At 38.4% G+C, this 19,183-nt stretch overlaps 1 protein-coding gene and 3 long non-coding RNA genes across 16 annotated transcripts in view; 2 read left to right on the forward strand and 2 right to left on the reverse strand.

Annotated features, from left to right (window-relative positions):
* Nucleotides 1-2,377, forward strand: part of LOC116091031 — a 108,317-nt gene extending 105,940 nt beyond the window's left edge. Inside the window, exon 7 of the long non-coding RNA XR_004118903.1 lies at nucleotides 2,232-2,377. This is a non-coding gene — a long non-coding RNA (uncharacterized LOC116091031). The remainder of the gene's footprint in view (nucleotides 1-2,231) is intronic.
* The window catches only part of LOC116091036, a 19,927-nt gene extending 17,547 nt beyond the window's left edge, over nucleotides 1-2,380 (reverse strand). The window contains exon 1 of the long non-coding RNA XR_004118908.1: nucleotides 2,296-2,380. This is a non-coding gene — a long non-coding RNA (uncharacterized LOC116091036). The remainder of the gene's footprint in view (nucleotides 1-2,295) is intronic.
* Nucleotides 1-19,183, forward strand: part of Macrod2 (mono-ADP ribosylhydrolase 2) — a 1,944,357-nt gene that overhangs the window by 902,277 nt on the left and 1,022,897 nt on the right. The gene's annotated exons all lie outside the window — the stretch shown is intronic.
* On the reverse strand, nucleotides 2,867-7,794 carry LOC116091038. 2 transcript variants are annotated; one of them, XR_004118911.1, is made up of 3 exons: nucleotides 7,107-7,794; nucleotides 6,124-6,164; nucleotides 2,867-3,022 (listed from the first exon to the last, which is right to left on the reverse strand). It is a non-coding gene; the product is annotated as an uncharacterized LOC116091038 (long non-coding RNA). The 2 variants fall into 2 exon arrangements; XR_004118910.1 differs by lacking the exon at nucleotides 2,867-3,022 and adding an exon at nucleotides 5,385-5,501.

A 19,183-nucleotide genomic window follows, 5' to 3' on the forward strand; every position in this document is an offset into this window, starting at 1 on the left:
ACAAGGAACACTGTGATTCAGACACATGGATAGGAGCAGTAGGCCTGAGTAGCAGCATCCCTCCTCAGCTATCTGCTTAGACAGCCCACTTTTTCTTCTATTTACTCAGGTGAAAAAAGAGGAGAGTGATAATAAGATATACTTTATAGATATTAAAGATATTTGTAATTAGTGTAAACAGGCTTATCCTCAACATAAATGGGCTCCAGGACCTATAATGCCTCTGCATATTGTATCTAAATGTTTCATGTTATAGATCACCATATGAACTGCTAAGTAAATTCTTCTGCTAACCTTGATGGATATGCTTTCAACAGTCTGAGTTTAAATTTATGTTTGTCTATTCAGGTTTCCTGAAAAATATTGAAGCCATGTCATAGGTGAACCTAATGTCTGTCTTCAAAAATACTCCAACTCTATTTGTCTGTCTGTCTGTCTGTCTATCTATCTATCTATCTATCTATCTATCTATAATAGCTCAAGGGTTTTCCAGATATCCAAAATGGTTCTGCATACCTAACAGCAAAGGGCAGGCTAATGTAGTCCTTGGACCTAGGGTTAGATTGCTCTGAATGTATATAAGATGATTTGCCACCTTGCAAATAGCTTCAAGTTCAGAACTTTGGAGAAACTTGAAAACCCAGAGAATGGTCTTAGGAATAGACACGAACAGGAGTCACCCTGGACAAAGAAGTGTCACCTGAGAAACAAGAGCATAATTAAAGAGATTCAGTGACTAATCTTTTAAAATGCCAGATCCATGGTTGGAGATCCTCTTGCCTGCAGTACAGTCTTGTCCAAAATTAATGATTTACCTGAGCTAAGAAGGATACTCAAAACAAGATCAAGCAGATTTTAAGGACTTGAATATTATGTATGTTATTAAATATCTATCAGACACTACCACTAAGCACCAAGAATACACAGAATAAATTAACATAGTCATTGCTTTGGGAATCTACTGTTCTTTGGTTAATTGGCTTCTGAACCAAGAGATTGGTCTAACTGATGTGGTAAGGGTACCCAGTATGTTAGGGGGTACATTAAGGAAACTTCCACTTCCTTGGTAAGGTCCAGAAAGGCTTTATGGAGAGAATCATGTTGAGCTCAGAAGGGAAGAGTGGGTGTAAATTTCAGCTGTCAAGCAGCTGATAAAGATGTCTAATCCAGGCAAATGCAGCCAAATATCAGATGGGCATGGTGGTGAACAGAACACAGAGAGAGACACAGAGAGAGAGAGAGAGACAGAGAGAAAGACAGTGTGTGTGTGTGTGTGTGTGAGAGAGAGAGAGAGGGGGGGGAAGGGAGGCAGAGAGCGAGGGAGGGAGAGAGGGGGAGAAAGAGAGAGAGAGAGAGAGAGAGAGAGAGAGAGAGAGAGAGAGAGAGAGAGAGAGAGAGAGAGAGAGAGAGAGAGATTTAAAGGAGGAAATGCAGGATAATAGCAAACAATGAGGATCAGGAAGTGGGCAGGAAAGGAATCATGAATGGCTAGTCATTTCTTTCTTGAGCTTTAGAAATGTCACAGTGATCTTATGTATAATTTTCCCTTCTTATGTAGAAACTCAAATGGTGGAACCAGAGGTATTTCCAGAGAAGAAACTAAGACTTCAGGTGTTAGTTTTACAGCTCACAGGGGAGAGAGAACACAAGCCCCAGGAAATGGAATGCTAGAATCCCAGAAGATTCCTACCCAGTTAGTCCCAGCCCAAATTTTACTCCTGACCCCCACCTCTCAGTGTTCGTTCATGTCCCTCTGCCCACACTTTAGAGAAATCATAACCCTGCCCCTTCTACAGATGCCTTTGTAGACTCCAATTCTTGTTTTCTACCCATAGTTCCCATCTCTTATTGTCATTTATGGAGTAAGCTTGTCAATGCTTTCTTCCTCAGTCTATCCCCTTCTGACAGGCCTTATCTCAAGGTACATTAAAAATGAAAGAATGAAGAATAAATATGATTTCTGGAAAGTACACTGCTACTCTGGCCCCTCTACTTATGATTGTGGCCTGGTACGTGACTGTTCATTGGATGTGTTTTGTGACCCAATCATTTATTTTTCTCCTCTTTTTATTTCTTCATAGATGTGTCTTCTTGAAAATTTGTTCAAGTCTATAAGCCAAAAGAGGTGTTCTTTTGGATAATTGGGGTGACAGTAGTTTATGTGTCTTATAAAATAACAGGAGATAAGCTGAGTTCAACCTTTATAACTCTCTAACTTTTGAAATCTGTAGCTTTGGTATCATCATTCATCATTCCTGTCTTCTACGACACTAATGGAAATTAAAATAAACAAACCTGTCCGCATAAGAAGTGAAAAGATCCTCTATGGTGACAAATTTCACAGAAATTGCAATGTGAATAAAATATCCTCCATGTTTTTAAACAGGTCATCCATTTACAGGCACAAGGTGAGTACTGCAGTTAAAAGGCCGATAGAAGGTTTCATTAGCTGGTATGAGAGTTCAAGTGGCAAATGATAGCTGAACATCATTTTATATTTGTGAAGATTAAGCACAGCTTACCCTCCGCACCCCAGTTTAAAGGTTTGAAAAAGGGAGCTCTGCACAAAATGTACAGGAAGATAAACTGGAGAGGAACACAACTTGTCAGAGTGATTGATGGGGTTAGTGCTCACCCAACAGTGTTTGAAAATGTAGATATCCTTAAATAAATGACGCTGTGCATGCCATGCCAGCCTGAGGAATTAAGAGAACATTATTTCACTTTGAGAAACAGTACAACGCACAGGCACCGGTTCTGAGGATCGCAACTCTGAGCTTTGCACTGAGCCTTGCATGTGCTCTGACAGAACGTGTTGCATCATTTTAAGTAATCAGTTTCCCCAGTGGGAAGAGGTGGAGGAAAATCAGTCTCAAAGAAATTCCTGGAGGCGAGTCTCAAGCTTGCAAAGTTAGCAGCATCACTTTCTGGAAGACTTCAGAAATCCTCCTCCATAACTTTGCTTTCTCCCACTTCTCTGTTGACAGAGAGCTTTATAGAGATTCAACCTACGTTTGGAAAACTGGGAGTTGGAAGGTTAGATACTGGAAATGATTTATTAACAATGTAAAGTAGTCTGAAATGCTTATAAATTGGAAAACACTTTTTGTCTAAGTCCATAATGTATAGCATTTGATTTGCTTGTATTTTGAAGTTTCAACAAGAGACACACAGTGACAGATTTATAATTCTTGAAACAGGATTATATTCTACATGATATTTTACAACATTCCTTTCCACTTAACATAAGTTATTTTCTCTATCACAGAGTAATGTTTCTAATATCTTTAGCAGTTTTTGAGAAGGCTTTGCTCTGCACCTATTTGAATTTTTGTTGCACATTTAGCCCTGTCCCTCACTTATATAGATAGTACCACTGAGATCATAACGGCCAGATATTGTGGTAGAATCCTAATTGCTTAATTAGAGCAAGAGCCTTGAAGAAGAATTGCCAGAATAATGAGTCTGTACCATTTTACATCTTTGGATATGAGGTCATACATCAGCAGGATCCAACAGCACCTTGCTTCTACTCTTTTGCCACCATTGAATATTATCATTAAAAAAAAAAAAAACCCTGACACTGATTTGATAGACAAAAGTTGACATTGCATTGTTGTTTAGATTTGGAAATTATTTTAGTAATTTTGAAAGTTGACTGATTCATCAAATTATCAGACACTTTTCACTCTTAAGAATTGCTTTGTAGACATCTGTATTATCTATTCATGAGTCTTTTACACATTGGTTACTGAAAGTTATTTCTCATACATGTAACAAACAATTTTATTTTCATCTTTCAGCTAGTTTTTTTCCATTTTTCTCCTTTTACCTATGGAAGTAACTTTTATTTTTTGCCTAGTAATTTTGGTAGTTTTTCTTTCCCTGTGGAAGAAAGCTTACAGAGTAAGCTATCTTCATGTAGCCTGGCTTCATATTTGAGTTTTTCTTTTGATTTTCATTTGTTATCATTACTGTCTTTATATATTATTTTGGTGCTTCCGATAACAGAAGACATTGTATGTTTTCCTCAGTTGATTAATTGTATTTATTTGTAGATTCGGAGTGGGCATGTATACATACATAGGTAGGTCTAGAAATGCTAATTCTTAGCTGACCTATATTCTTCCCCTTTAGTTAGTATTCCTACAGCATTGCCAACTGGGTGAATTATCTCATTTTTGGAGATTTTCATAACATCTTTATACAATCTTCATTTTATTTAAAATTAATAAATGCAGTTTTAATTTTGAAGAAAGTGTCATCACTTTAAAAATATTATGGGGCCAGTACAACTTTTAAATAAGACTTGTATATCCAAAAAATGTTTTAAGTGAAAATTGAGCTTCTCTTAATGGAATGCTCCTACCCCTTACTTCTCTTCTCCTTGACTCCTCTACTGGTCTTACAAAACTAAGCCCTGAGAGTCTTCATGAAGCTTCCTGACTCTTAAATTTCATGAGACCCTTATTTGATATGGTGAAAATGGGTAAAGCATTATTCCATCATAGAGTCTTGCATACAAACTATATTCATTAATTACAGATGGCATCCCTTTTTTCCCTTTGTCCTCCACTATTGACTTTCAGTGTGGTCCTTTGGTCAGCAGCTTCAGTGTCACCTGGGAAACTGGTTCAAAGCATTCCTATCCACTAGGTGCCCAATAGAAGCCACTAGGGGCCCAATATCCTGTATTTCATGAAACCCTTTTAGTGGCTTCCATGTTTGTTAAAGTTTGAGACCCACTCTTCTATATCATAATCAAGTCTCTCTAGAAGCTATGGACTCTTTAGGCTACCAAAATTTTTAGATGAATTGAGATAGACATTGTAGTTTGTGGAAAGTTACCCAAACAATGTACGAATGCACTGCTTACTGCACAAAATATCCACATGACTTTTTTATATCTAAAGTTGTATTATATTGCTAGAAAATATATTGAGTTTTTATTGGCAGGTGATTATAAAAGTTTATCTAATACTAACTGCACAAAAGTTTGTGCATTAAAATGCTAAAATTTCTTTTATTAAGGGCTTATAAAGTATCATAATTAATGTTTTTGAACATACACTTGTACAAAAATTTAATGCTTACTTAACTTAAAACTAAGAATTTTGTGTGACTAGTTGTAAAGTTGAAGACTCTTTCTTAGTTGTGGTGAATTGCTTTTTGCAGCATTGTGACCTTCTTCTGCATTATGATCCCAGAAGTAACATCTTTGCAGTTTCTAATTCAAGTCAGTCTTTGGAAAGGCAGCTTGTTTCAGGTGCTTAGTCCTCAGAGATAGATATAAGTCAAAGGGACACTGGATAATGGTGAGAGATCCTTTGAAGTTATACACCCTTCAGCTACTCTCAGAAATGCAGGTGACAGAGACATAGATCTCCTATTGGATACGCTTTAATGATGTTGTTCACCAAGAGCATGCATATGTATTTCCCATCTCATTGGCATAGGCTTATGGACATTTTTTCAGACATGCTGAAATCTTACTCAATGTACTGAAAACAGATCAAAAAGAGAAAACAATGCAATAATCATTTTCTCTCTTTTGGGTAGTATTCCCCAGTCCTTTTGTATATTTCCATACGTCTCTGTTTTTAATTTGGCCAGATTTGACAAATAAGGCAGCAAATTTGGTCTTACCATATGCTATCTATCTAACTAGCTATCTTTTTGGTTGTCTCATTTATAAAGAGGAATGAAAATCTCTACCTTATATGGATATCAAGATTAGCAAGTGGGAGCACCACATTTAAAGTGTTTAGAAGGATTGCCACCAAATTGGTGATTAGCACATAGGCAATCTGCCCTCTTCTTTGTCATTTCCTTAATCTTGGGTATGTTTAGAAACAGACACAAGCATTTCTTGCTTTCTTTATCTGTAGACATTTTGTTATATAAAGAAGGCCATAGTTGTACCGATACTTTCAGGTAAGATTCAGGTGAGGTAATTCCACAAGGATGATGATTGGAAATAAAGCACCATTAATCATCATGTGTGTGGGATTCAAGCACAAAAATATGTAGTCCAAGAATACTAAGTGATCATTACAGAGGTCAACTAATTTGGGGAGGTTGTGTCAAGGCAAGTCATTACAGGGGCAAGATAAAATTCTTTACCTCAAGCATTGCAAGATGACAGCTCTGCAATGAAAGATGAGCTGAAAAGAGAAAAGCAAAGCAAAATTATCTAAGGATGTGTTATGCAATGAAAGAAAAGAATAAGGAGAAATGAACACAATACATCTAAAGAGGATGTGTAATTTTATGCTTAGGTTTAGTAAATAATGGAAAGTATTCAAGATCTATGGATTGCCAAAATGGACTTATCTACAGGTAATGAACCTAGCCAGGCTTGTTTGCGTATACTCATCTAGGCTTCTCTCAGTCTTCCTCCATGCTGTTGATGGGAGAAGACAGTTGACACACAGAGTCTTATTACCTACTTTCTGCAAAGACAACTCAGATAATGACCTTTTGTGGACTCGATGGCTTGTATTAAGGGAAAGAAATTCTAGTTTCTATGACAGACTTTACAGGAATACCAGGAAGGTGGGTGGGAGAACAAACATAGAGACAATCCTTTTCAGGCTTAAAAATAGTCATCTCTTGACATCTATGGGGCATTGGTTCCAGAACCATCTGTCTATCCATCCACACTGTGGAGGTTCAGGTCCTTAGTATAAAATGGCATAGTATTTGTGCAAAACTCATAAACATCTTCCTACGTACTTTAAACCACCTCTACATTATCTATACTATCTAATAAAATACTAATCTCAGTGTTATAAGGAGTTACTTTATTGTACTGTGCATAGAACAGTTAGAAAAATAATCTGTAATGCCATGTATAAATAAGTGCTTCTTTCATTATAAATTAGTCTGTATCTGAACTGGACTGATACAGGTATAGATATATTGATGCAGACAAGCACCTGGATTCAGAATACCAGGGTTTGATAGTATTTTCTGAGTACCGTGTCATTAAACAAATTATAATTTTACATTTTAGGGGATATACAAGTGCACAGGGGATGAGAGCGGGGTGACAGAAAACTGAGTATAAGGTGACTGAGTGTAAAAGAGAAGTAATGAAGGCTCACACCCGGTAGCAGCAGATTCTCTGCCCTAGCATCCTCTGGTAGGATTTCATTTTCAGCCTTTTCTCTTCTTTGTCAAAACTGGGTACAATTTTCCCAACACAGAAATATTACAATCAGAACCTAGCTGTTCCCCATATTTCCCAAGCTTCTACAGAAGTTAACGCCTCGGAGACCCTGCCCATACTATATAGGGACATTCATCTTCCCAAAGTGTCTTCAAGAATCATCTTGCATGAGATACATTGTTAGTTTCTGGGAAGGAAAGTAAGTCTGTCTGTTGGAAAAGGTGCTGATATCTGCTTCTCTCATTGCTCTGTTGCTCGTCAATATTTAGCCAGGCCCTTCCATTCTCTCTAATTCCAACATTTCACTTTCATAGTAATGATAGTTTAATATCACTCTTCCTTATTATGTACTCTCATGATGCTTAGCTAAAGTGTGTATGATAGACTATTTCTGTTTGTGCAATTTTACTGAATTAGGCAGTTGCAGTAATGGATTAAGATGTAGGTAGTGGGTATTCAGAAGGAGGACTTATCTTAGGTTTCATCATCCTTTTCTATTAGCCAGGTCTCCATGTATCCCTTTATTCTGTGGATTTAAAGGAGTTCTTTCTCTGATCCTATTAGCATACTGGCCAGCAACGAAGTTTTATGTGTTGTTGTTTTTGTTTTGTTTTGTTTTTTTTTTTTTTGCTTGAGCATCTTCTTTGTTATCATTATAGCTTTTGAGTCAAGCTGTTTAACCTGGCAAACTGTAGTATCTGTAATAGATGTAAGTGACTCTGTAGTCTTGGCTTTTACACTTTTATCCAATTATGTGATTCATGTCCTGAGCTGCATTCTGTGATTCTAGTTGTTGCTCAGCTGCTCAGGTACAGAGCAGGACCGCAGGACTTGTGATTCCTCCAAGTAGCTGAACTCTTTCACTTTTGTCCACCCTTCTGCATCTCATAATTTGGTGTCAGGTCCTATGATGCACTCAGTACTGAGATAGCTTGTCCCTTCTATTCTTGATATTTATGATTGGCCATCATAGGCGAGCTTTGTTTGTGTTGTGGTTCAGTAAATCCTGTGGTTTTCAAACTTGGAAACTGAAATAAAGGAAAAAAAATACTCAAGAAATATCACAGTTCATGTATTTATAGCAGTAGATACAGAATAGGCATGAAATGAAATTTTTTGTTTATAGTGTACTTGTCAGTCATTGAGTGTGATAACTTAGAAGAACAATATTCTTGATAATATTTACACATACTCAGTAAAAACCACTATTTTAAATATTCACACTTAACCTCCTTCCCTACTGTAGAAACATGTTTCATATACTTCCAAGGTCACCATGCCTGGGTTTTAAGTATGTTTTTTATTTTTCAGCTTTGTTATGATATTAATTTGTTGCTATCTTAATTTTATTGAACTTAGTTATTCTATCTGTGTCTTTAATATTTAATATTAAAGTTTTAATATTAAGATATTCCATTGTATTGATAAATAGTACATACATTTGTAACTTATTGAAAGAAATTGTAATGTTATAATATTTATGATCTAAGTTGTGACTATTACTCCTGACTCATAAGTCCCTCTCAAAGACAAGCTATAGAAACTAGAATTTCTTTTCCATAAAGTAGGTCATAGAAAGTCTATTTTTTACCTGCCTTTAGGTAGCCATAAAGAAATTCAGTGGCATATCTTGTCTGATAGTAGGTCATAATACTATCATTTCAGAGGGTCCCTGCCCTATGCCCCTGAGAAAGTGGTGCTGCATAGAAAGGCCTGAAAGATTATGAACAGATTTCTGTTGTTAAGTTTTCCGAACCAGTCTATTAGTCACAACTGTTCATCTCAGTATTCATAAAACCCAAAAGGACAAGATTCAGAAAGCTGAATGTGTGGAAGTTCATGCCCAGATAAAATAGAGAGGCTCCATGTCATTTCATACATCCTTCACCCTATATGTTTCTTCTGTGATTTTTTTTTTTTGCAGTATACCTTAAAGAAAAACAGTAATATGTTTTCCCAAATTCAACTATATGCCCAAACAAATTAATTGAACCTAAGAACAAGGAATGGGAATCCTGTTTGACACCTTGATCTAATAGAAGTATAGTTGAAGATATTTCTGGGCTGTGACTAATATATACAAGGATCTACAATCTTTGTCTTAGCTACTTTTCTATTGTTTTGATGAGACACCATAACCAAAACAACCTATAAAAGAAAGTTTTTGTTTAGGGTTTAGAGTTTAAAAATTCAAAGGGTTAGAGTCCATGATCATTATCGTGGGAAATATAACCTCTGACGGCAGACATGACAGTAGAATAGTAGGTCAGTGATCACTTCTTGAGGCATAACCAATAGATCGCTAACTAGGGATGATGTGAGCTTTTAAAACCTTGAAGATGGTCCCGTGTGACATACCTCCTCCAACAAGGTGATGCATTCTATGAACAGTTACACAAACTGGCAACTATGTATTCAAATATATGAGACTATGAAGGACATTCTTGTTGATCTAAGACCTGACCTGAGCCCTTGACATTTCTTTTTTTGATAAGAACCCTGCAGTAAAGCAGAGAAGACCTACCTCATTTGAGGTTCTACCACGAATTATGAACACTGGAGAGCCAGACTAGGATCATATTGAATCTTGAAATCCTCACCTGTCTCCCTGTGATCCTTTTTTCTGCATTGTGGTTGACCTAGGAGGGTCTATGCTCTTTAAAGTATGTCATTAGAAACCCAGTGAGGTCATAGTTGGCATAGAACAGGAACAGGAAATCCAAATGACTAAATCTGTTTACATCCCTATAGCAGGATGGTAAAGCTGCTAAGCAGGAAGCTTAGCTCATGCCTTGCAAAATGAAAACCAAGTCGTGCTGACAGGAACCCGGGAATACAGATGAGCACTGATAGCGTTGTGTTTCCAGCACTTTGTTTTTGACATCTTGATTCTGCTGATGCAGCAGAGTCTTCCTTTGCTTCAGTGGGATGTATGTCTGTTCCTGGAAGGACAGATGAGTCATGCATGGGTGGAAGGAAGACATACTGTTCCAAAGCCTTCTTTACTGTGTCCTCAGTCTAAAAACCTTCCTTAACATACTCTTCATTGTAGTCTACACAGATGCTCAGACTGAGCAATCTTCTCTGTTGCTTTGGTGAAAACATGGAGCATATCAATCCCTTAATAACTCCACATACTGAGGAGCAGGGTACATGTGAGGAGCAGGGTACATTTTGCATTTGAAATCTCAAAGGTCTATTTGAATGCATTCTTTTCCTCTTCTTTATCTTTGAAATATATCAATTTATGGGTTCCTGCCTGGGAGCAGCCTATGGGTGATGCTTCCTCTCCTTTTGTATGTCATATGGACTCTGTGTGTGTGTGTGTGTGTGTGTGTGTGTGTGTGTCAGAGAGAGAGAGAGAGAGAGAGAGAGAGAGAGAGAGAGAGAGAGAGAGAGATTACCTCCTCTCCTTGTATTGCACACAGCTGCCTCCATCCAACTGAATTGATTTTCCTTTCCTCTCCTCTGTGTTGTGTGCCTATATTCATACTCTCACCCTCAGTGGATCTTTTTTGGAAGATTGAAAAATTCCCCCTCTACTCTTGTGCTGACAGATCTTTCTTACTTATGTCTCTTCCTATTTTTCTCAGTATAAATCAGGTTTTTATTATGTAGAGCTGATTTCTACATTATTTTTTCTTTAGCATGTCCTGGCCTTGATTTTTGGCTCCTTTATTAGATTTCAATGATAAATCCAGTTCTTCTGTATGTCTGACTAACTGATCAACCAATGAGTTCCCATGACATCCTTGGCTCTGATGACTTTCTAGAATGTTGCCCAGAGTGCCTCACAGTATTTTACTTAACCTGAAGTATTTATTATAAAAGGGCATGACTTGGGATTAAGAAACCAAAAATATCACATAGAATAGGAAAGGTGAGAAAAGCAGACACCCCCTTTCTCTGGCTGCTGCCTTATCTTCTACCAACTACCATTGTTTCAACTCTTCTTTAAGGTTTTTATGGAGTTTTCCATCAATAGGCCTGACAGACTGAATCATTTGCTCTTGAACTCAGTCGCCAGCCTCCTATTTCTCTTGGAGAAACTGAGTAGACTACAAGTCTTCACTCCTTAATTGCATGGCCAGGTCTCTAGGCATGATCTATCTTGAAGTTGTGTCTGGGCCACAGGTCACAGCATATAATAAACTTCAGCACAGTTTAAGGGCTTACAATGAGTAACAAGGGTTCTTCCTCTCATGTTTATCACTCAGGGAATTGTAAAGTTTTGGAACTCCATACCAGAAACCAAAAAATCAGAGACCCAATTATCACAGTCATTATTCCATCACAGTTTTACAGTTTTGAAATTTGAAATGCCACAACTGTCATTGTCCCTATTTTCTGCCCTAACACTCTTCTACCCTGAGATAGTGAGTATGTCTGTGTAGCCTGTGTTCTGCTACTCTTCACCTCTTTCTTCTTCACTTTGCTTTCAGAATATGGTCAGTATTAAATATCTTATGGGCCTTCTTGCATCTCTTGGTTTGATCAATGGGCATTTGTCAAAAAGTAAAAAGAATTTGGGAAATGTGTTTTCATTTTTATGCTGTCTATATATGATTAGCCAATCTTTCATGCTTGTGACTTGTGAATAGTATAGTGATCCTCTTGCTAGCCTTGAAGAATGCCACCACACTAGTGACAATTATTCCTCTATATTTTTGCCAGTAGTAACACTACTAAATATTTCAAATTACTCATTTTGGAAGTGACATCTGTTTCTTAGTGGGCCTCTAACATATCTAGTTGTTGACATAATTGTTGACATAATTATAGCTCAGATTTTTAAGTTTCAATTAAAATGAATTCATTTTAAGATGCAGCATTGAATCATGAGTCAATATTTGAATGCTCTATACATTAGAGTCACTTTTGGGGGAAAAATCTAGAGTAACTAAATGGAACCTTTTTTAGCTTCTACATTATAACCTTTCAACATATGAAGAATCCCCAGAGTACCAATTTCTAAGAGAACCTACTCATCAATGCTGATAGAGAACAGAAAAGAAATGGGGGTTACTGAAGGTCTCTAACAGCTAAAGAAGACTTACCAGTAACAACTTTATCATGGCTTTGGCCATGACCCGAGTAGAGAAGACCTTCATCCCAACACACAGCTCTACTTAGTTAAAATTTTAATGCTGTGCTCCACAGTGTCTTAGATTAAGGTCAAGTTGCAAGTCCCAACAGCCAGTAAAACAGGCAGCACCTCTAACCCTCACAACAGTTCTCTGACCTTGTCTGTTATTTTCTCCTCTTAAGTTCACTCAACTGTAACTTTCAGTGGTATCATTCTTGCTTGGGCTTTTGTAGGAAATGAAAAGTGAAGGGCTTGCCAGCATACATTTGATACCTAGGGAAAGAAGTATTTACAGGCATTTCTGCATGTTGGTCAGAACACATGGGATTCAGAGGTTCACTATGTCAGACAAAGCTGTTGTGAAACCTGGCTTTCTTCCTTTTTGACCTTATTAAAAATGTTATAATCCACATGGATTCATAAGTTATATGTTCATAATGTTATTATATGTGGAGTGTACCATATCCAAGTAGAGAAAGACCTCCATTTATAGAAGATTTGATTTTCATAAAAGTACTTTAAATCTGTGGGTTTGTTTGGATGGTGACTTGATTACATCTTTCTCCATCCCCACCTCTCTGTTAACACAGCACCTTTTAAAAATATCCATTAAAATTGCTGTGAAAATGACTTTGTTATAACTGAAGAATCTTTAGTTTACTGAGTTGTTTATATTGAACAATTTTTTAAATAGCCATAAGGCGAAGAGGGACATTTCTGAGGATGCTCTGTTGATCTTACCATCTGACCTCTTTTTTTTTTTTTATTTCTTCTTCCTTTCCTTCTTTTTTCAATTTGATATTTTCTTTATTTACATTTCAAATATTATCCCCTTCCCTGGTTCCCACACCCAGAACTCCCCTATCCCTTCCCCCCACTCTCTGCTTCTATGACAGTGTTCCCCCACCCACTCACCCACTCCTACCTACCTGCCCTCTGAGTTTTGATCTTAGCCATTTTGACTGATGTGAGGTTATTTTGATTTGCATTTCCCTGATGACTAAGGACATTTCTTTAGGTGCTTCTCAGCCATTCAATACTCCTCAGTTGAAAATTCTTTGTTTAGATTTGTACTCGATTTTCTAATAGGGTTATATGATTCTCTGGAGTCTAACTTCTTGAGTTCTTTTCTCTTTTTTAATATTAATTAATTTATTTTTTCACTTCATATTTTATACCCCCCATCCACCCTCCAACTGCTCCATATCCCATATCTCCTCCATACCCACCTGTCTCCACGTGGATGTCCCCACCCCCTACCCCACTTGGCCTCTAAATTCCCTGGGGCCTAAAGTCTCTTGAGGGTTAAGTGCATCATCTATGAATGAATACAGACCTGGAAATCCTCTACTGTATGTGTTGTGGGCCTCATACCAGCTGGTGTATGCTGCCTGTTTGGTAGTCCAATGTTTGAGAAATCTTGGGGATCCAGATTAATTGAGACTGCTGGTCCTCCTACAGGATCACCCTTCTCTTCAGCTTCTTTCAGGCTTCCTTAATTCAACAACAGGGGTCAGCTGCTCCTGTCCATTAGTTGGGTGCAAATATCTGCATCTGATTCTTTCAGCTGCTTGTTGGATCTTTTGGAAGGCAGTCATGATAGATCCCTTTTTGTGAACACTCCATAGCCTAAGTAATAATGTCAGGTCTTGGGATCTCCCCTTGAGCTGGATCCAGCTGTGAGCCTGTCACTGGATCTTCTTTTCCTCAGGCTCCTCTCCATTTCCATCTCTGTAATTCTTTCAGACAGGAACAATTATGGTTCAGAGTTGGGACTGAAGGTTGGCAACCCCATCTCTCACTTGATGTTCTGTCTTCCTCCTGGAGGAGGGCTCTGTAAGTTCCGTCTCCCTACTCTCGGGCATTTCATCTAAGGTCCCTCCCTTTGAGTCCTGAGAGTATGTCACCTCCAAGGTGTTTGGTGCATTCTGGAGGGTCCCCCCAACATCCTATATCCTAAGGTTGCCTGTTTCCATTCTTTCTGCTGCAACTCAGGGCTTCAGTCCTTTTCCCTAACCCAATAACAGATCAGGTTTCCCTGCCACCCTCCAATCTTCCCCCCATGCCCCATGCCCACTGAGTTCTATTTTAAAGAGCAGAATATTACACAAATCTAGAGGTCTCTTTCCATTTGGAAAGCTTTACTTTCAAGACTTTAGTCAATAACTTGAATGCAGCACCACTTAATTACACCTGCCATCCTTATGTTTCACATGGTTTTAATATATAATTCTCCACTTCCTTTTAGAACATAATAGAGTAAATTCCATATAAAGCAGAACCATACACATAGCAGCAATCCAAATAGAGTAATGATAGCAGTGACAACATATCTATGAGTGCTTTTAAGTCCTGTAGGCATATATTTTTCACAACCTGCTTTAATAAGGGTTCAACCTCTCCTCTGGCCCACCACCCACTAGAGGTAGTGGGGGGGGGGAAGGTGATTACAATACAAGAAAGGTGGACCTGTCTAGAAATAGTACTTTGGGGCAATTCCAATCTTTGTTGTTCTCGGTCCAGTCTACTAGCAAACTTCAAACACAAATCAGCAGCTGTAGTCTAGTCCACTCGGCAGACGCCACACATAACCAGCAAGCAAAGTTAAATCCAGAAGAAACCACAAGGGTTTCCAATCACTTCCCAAGTCTGTGGAAGTGCCAAGAAGCCAAAGGAATCTCAAGACAGGTTCTTGGGTGAGTTTCTCTTTATGAGATCACCACAAGAAAAACTCAGCAATGTAAGGTAAAGCGAACCAATCCATGGTGTCATCAGTGAAGACCACTTAGGTGGAGTGAGGCAAACCAATACTCAAGCTCCCATTGTCTGTGCTGTCATATTTATTATATTCCTTCTAAACATTGTATGTCCTTTTACATGTTTGGTATAGCAAAACATTCTTTCCCTGTGTTGGCTTCAGCAAAATGTTCATTCACATGTCTGCTTTAGCAAAACATTCTTTTACCTATCTGTCCCAGCAAAATATCATTATTATCTAACCGAGCCTCCAAAGAAACCAGAAATTCTTACTTTAGAGCCCACCCACACAGATGACTTCTGGAATTCTATCAGAAATGTTCTCTCCTGAATACAAGTCCTTCCATCATCATCGATCCAACATGATCAAATCAATGAACTGTTCTCCTGCCTGCAGGACAAAACTATAACTCACTGTACTGTCTGTGCCTGTCATATAATTACTTACAATCAACAAATGTCACATTGTATGTACCTAGGACTGTGCATCTGTGTGTTCATGTGCATGCACGCACACACACACACACACACACACACACACACACACTCACACAAACACTTTAAGAAATTTTCTATTAATATGTGGAAATTCTTATAGCACTGGGAGTAGAAAATAGGGTCCTGTGACTTCTAGACCCACATTCTGCCACCGTGGTACATGTCTATCCTTGATTCTAGTTTAGTTGGAGACAGGTATTCACAAGATAGCCATACTGGTCTGAAATTTGCTGTGTAGCCAGGACAAGTTTTGAAATTATTAGCCTCCTCCCCCAACTCTCTGTATAACTGGTATTATAGAGATAAGCCACTAGGCTCAGCCAAATTTTACCTTTTATTTTATAAAAATGTCCCTTTATTTTCTCTCTCTCTGGAAATCTATATACTGGGTGTTTCCAAACAAACATGCAATGTTCATTCACAGTGGCCCCTTAAAGTCACACTTCTATAATGTACTTAGTGTTCTTTTCCTTTCTTTTTTATTGGTTATTTTATTTATTTACATTTCAAATATTATCCCCTTTCCTGGTTTTCCCTCTGCAAACCCCTATCCCATCCCTTCTCCCCTCTGCTTCCACAAGGGTGCTCCTCCACCCAACCACCCTCTTCTGCCTCACCTCTCTAACAATTCCCTACATGGAGACATTGAGCTTTCACAGAACCAAAGGCCTCCCCTCCCACTGATGCCAAATAAGTCCATCCTCTGCCACATATCCAGCTGTAGCTATGGGTCCCTCCATGTGTACTCTTTGGTTGGTGGTTTAGTCCCTGGGAGCCCTGGGGTTTCTGGTTGGTTGATATTGTTGTTCTTCCTATGAGTTGCAAACCCCTTCAGCTCCTTCAGTCATTCTCCTAATTCCTCCATTGGGGTCCCTCTGCTCAGTTCAATGGTTAGCTGCAAGCATCCATGTCTTTATTGGTCAGGCTCTTGTATAGCCTCTCAGGAGCCAGCTATATCAGGATCCTGGCAGCAAGCACTTCTTGGCATCAGCAATAGTGTCTGGGTTTGGTACCTGCATATGGGTGGAATCCCCAGGTGGGCAGTTTCTAGATGGCCTTTTCTTCAGTCTCTGCTCTACTCTTTGTTCCTGTATTTCCTTTAGACAGGAGCAATTCTGGGTTAAAAGTTTGAGAAGGGTGGGTGGCCCCATCCCTCAACTGTGGGCCATGCCTAACCACTGGATATGGTTGGTCTCTCCAGTTTCTCTCTCCCCTTTGTTGGGTATTTTGGCTAATGTCATACCCATTAGGTCCTGGGAGCCTCTTGCTTCCCTGGCATCTGGGACTTTCTAGTATCTACTTCCACTAGAAAGTTATAAAAAATTTACTGGCACTTTGAGAATTTTATACAATGTGTTTTGATTGTATTCTTTCTTCCAACACTTCCCAGATCCACCCTCGCTTTGCTACATGTCCAACTGTGTTTTTCTTTGGAGTATTGTCAACTTATGAGGGGCTAGACTCTTAAAGAAAAGTGTCCATCTTCCAGGGCTATCTATAATCAATAACTTCTTGGCTTGTGCTGAGTGAGTCTTTGTTCCCACATATACTCTCCATGTTGGAATTTGGTCTGACTCAATGCTTGCGAAGGTCTGATACATGCTGTCACAAGTGATGTGAGTTTATACATGCAGCTATGCTATCATGACATGTCTGGAAGATCTACTGCCTTTGACTCTTGTGCTCTTTTCACCCCTCCTTTGGCAATGATCCCTGAGCTTTGGGAGGAAGAGGTGTGGTCTAGATGTCCCATAGATTGTTAACATCATACAGTCTCTATTGTCTGTACATTGACCTGTCATAGGAGTCTGTGTTACTAACTAGCTACTGGAAAGGGATGTTCTCTGATGAAGGATGGCAGATGCATTGACTTTGGAGTAGTATGATAAACCATTAAGTGTTCATTTTATAATGTATTTATTTAGCCAAATAATAGTCGTATGTTCTCTCCTCAGAGCTATGGCCTATCTAGTAATAAATTCTTGGACAGCTATGGTGCAGAGTATGGGACTTATGTTGTAGAATATACCTTAATTTCAATAAGAAGATGGGTAGTTACTCCCATGATTGTTTTGATAATTCCAAAATCACTTATTGCCTCCTCTTTCACCTTTAGACTGTCAGAATACCTGCTCCTTACTTCCTGTCTTTTCATTTGGGTTGTAAATGACTCAGTTGCACATGCGTCATTACTTTATGCTTCTCCACTCAGTACATACTTCGTTTCTGAAGTACTAATTTTATTAATCTGGTGCCTCATTCCTGATAAACTTACTGTTTTGTCAACTGTATACTTCAGTTACTTACATCTGATTTTCAGTTGCTTTGATAACATACTGTTTTTGTTGGTTGCCCTTGGCTGGAAAGTACACTGTTTAGCAATGTGTTCTATTCATGATTATCTGGCAGTTCAGGCATAAGATTTAATGTAATTGATGTCTCCTATTTACTAATGGATATTACATCATCATTATTTAGAAAATTTGCAGCTGAATTGGCATCTGATTAAGCATACGTGATTGAGGTTAAGAGCCTGTGACTGTCTGGAGAATACTTGTTTGTAGTGTGTGCTGTGCAGTGTGTACGCTTTCTGTGGGCTGCAGCTGGCTTTCCATTCTGCTAATTGTCTGCACTCTTCGCGGTTAAGTGGCCATTGACATGCTCAACTTCAGATTTTCTTCCTACATACTAAAAGACAAAACATTTACTTTGCTATGATGATCTGATGAAATGTAAATAAAAAGGAAGCCAAGATCATTTTTATGTAGTTAAATAAATGAGTATGGCACAAACATGCTTAACTCCCTCTTAGCAGAATAGTTTTGAAATCAAAGACATTATTTTACATATAAGGAACCAAGGAATTGGTGTAGTTACAGTTCATTGAATCTATAGAACAAAACTCAAAAGTAGGTATAGTTATAGTTTACTGAACTGGAGCCTTTGCAGGTATCCAGCATCAAACCCATCTGCTAATTATTACTGCGTCCCCTTCAATTTTAGCTTCATGGTAAAATAAATCTTCTGTGAGTGGATACAGTGCAGTACTTGACTAGGTTTTGGCCAGTGAGTTACAAAAAGTAGCAGAAGCTGCCTTTATGAACTCAAGCTTCTCTTCTGTCAGTGCTAACAGTGGCTTTGTGTCAGTCTCAGACCCAGAGTTAAGATATCACAAAGCTGAACTACAGTCAATCCTTGCTAGCTATGTGACCTGTACAAGTAAAGCCTGTGAATGAACAGTGGGGTGTGAGAGGATCATCTGCACTGCCTAGCTTGCTCTCTCCTGACAAGGGTGATGAGTGTGATTCGAGCTCTGTGGATCCCTCACAGGATGAGCTTCTGTGGGCTGCTTAACCTTCTCATACCTTTCAGTTCTCTGATAAAGAAAATGAGTGTATTATTTAAATGCTGACCTCCAATGTTTATTCTAAAGGCCAGATTAGCATTATTGTATTTTCGAATAAAGTCATATACATGCATATAAAATTGCATCAGTTATTTACCAATCAACGACTATCTATCAATCATCTAGATCCTTGTTTACATTCTGGTGCATGTTTTGGGGTCAGGTCTTGATGTATATCCCAGGTTGGTTGAGATTTCACTATGTAGCCAAGATCAAATTGAACTCCATAGAAATTTTAGAGGTTCTTTTTTTTTTTTCTTTTTTT

The sequence above is a fragment of the Mastomys coucha genome, unplaced genomic scaffold (assembly GCF_008632895.1).
Source record: "Mastomys coucha isolate ucsf_1 unplaced genomic scaffold, UCSF_Mcou_1 pScaffold15, whole genome shotgun sequence".
NCBI lineage: Eukaryota > Metazoa > Chordata > Mammalia > Rodentia > Muridae > Mastomys > Mastomys coucha.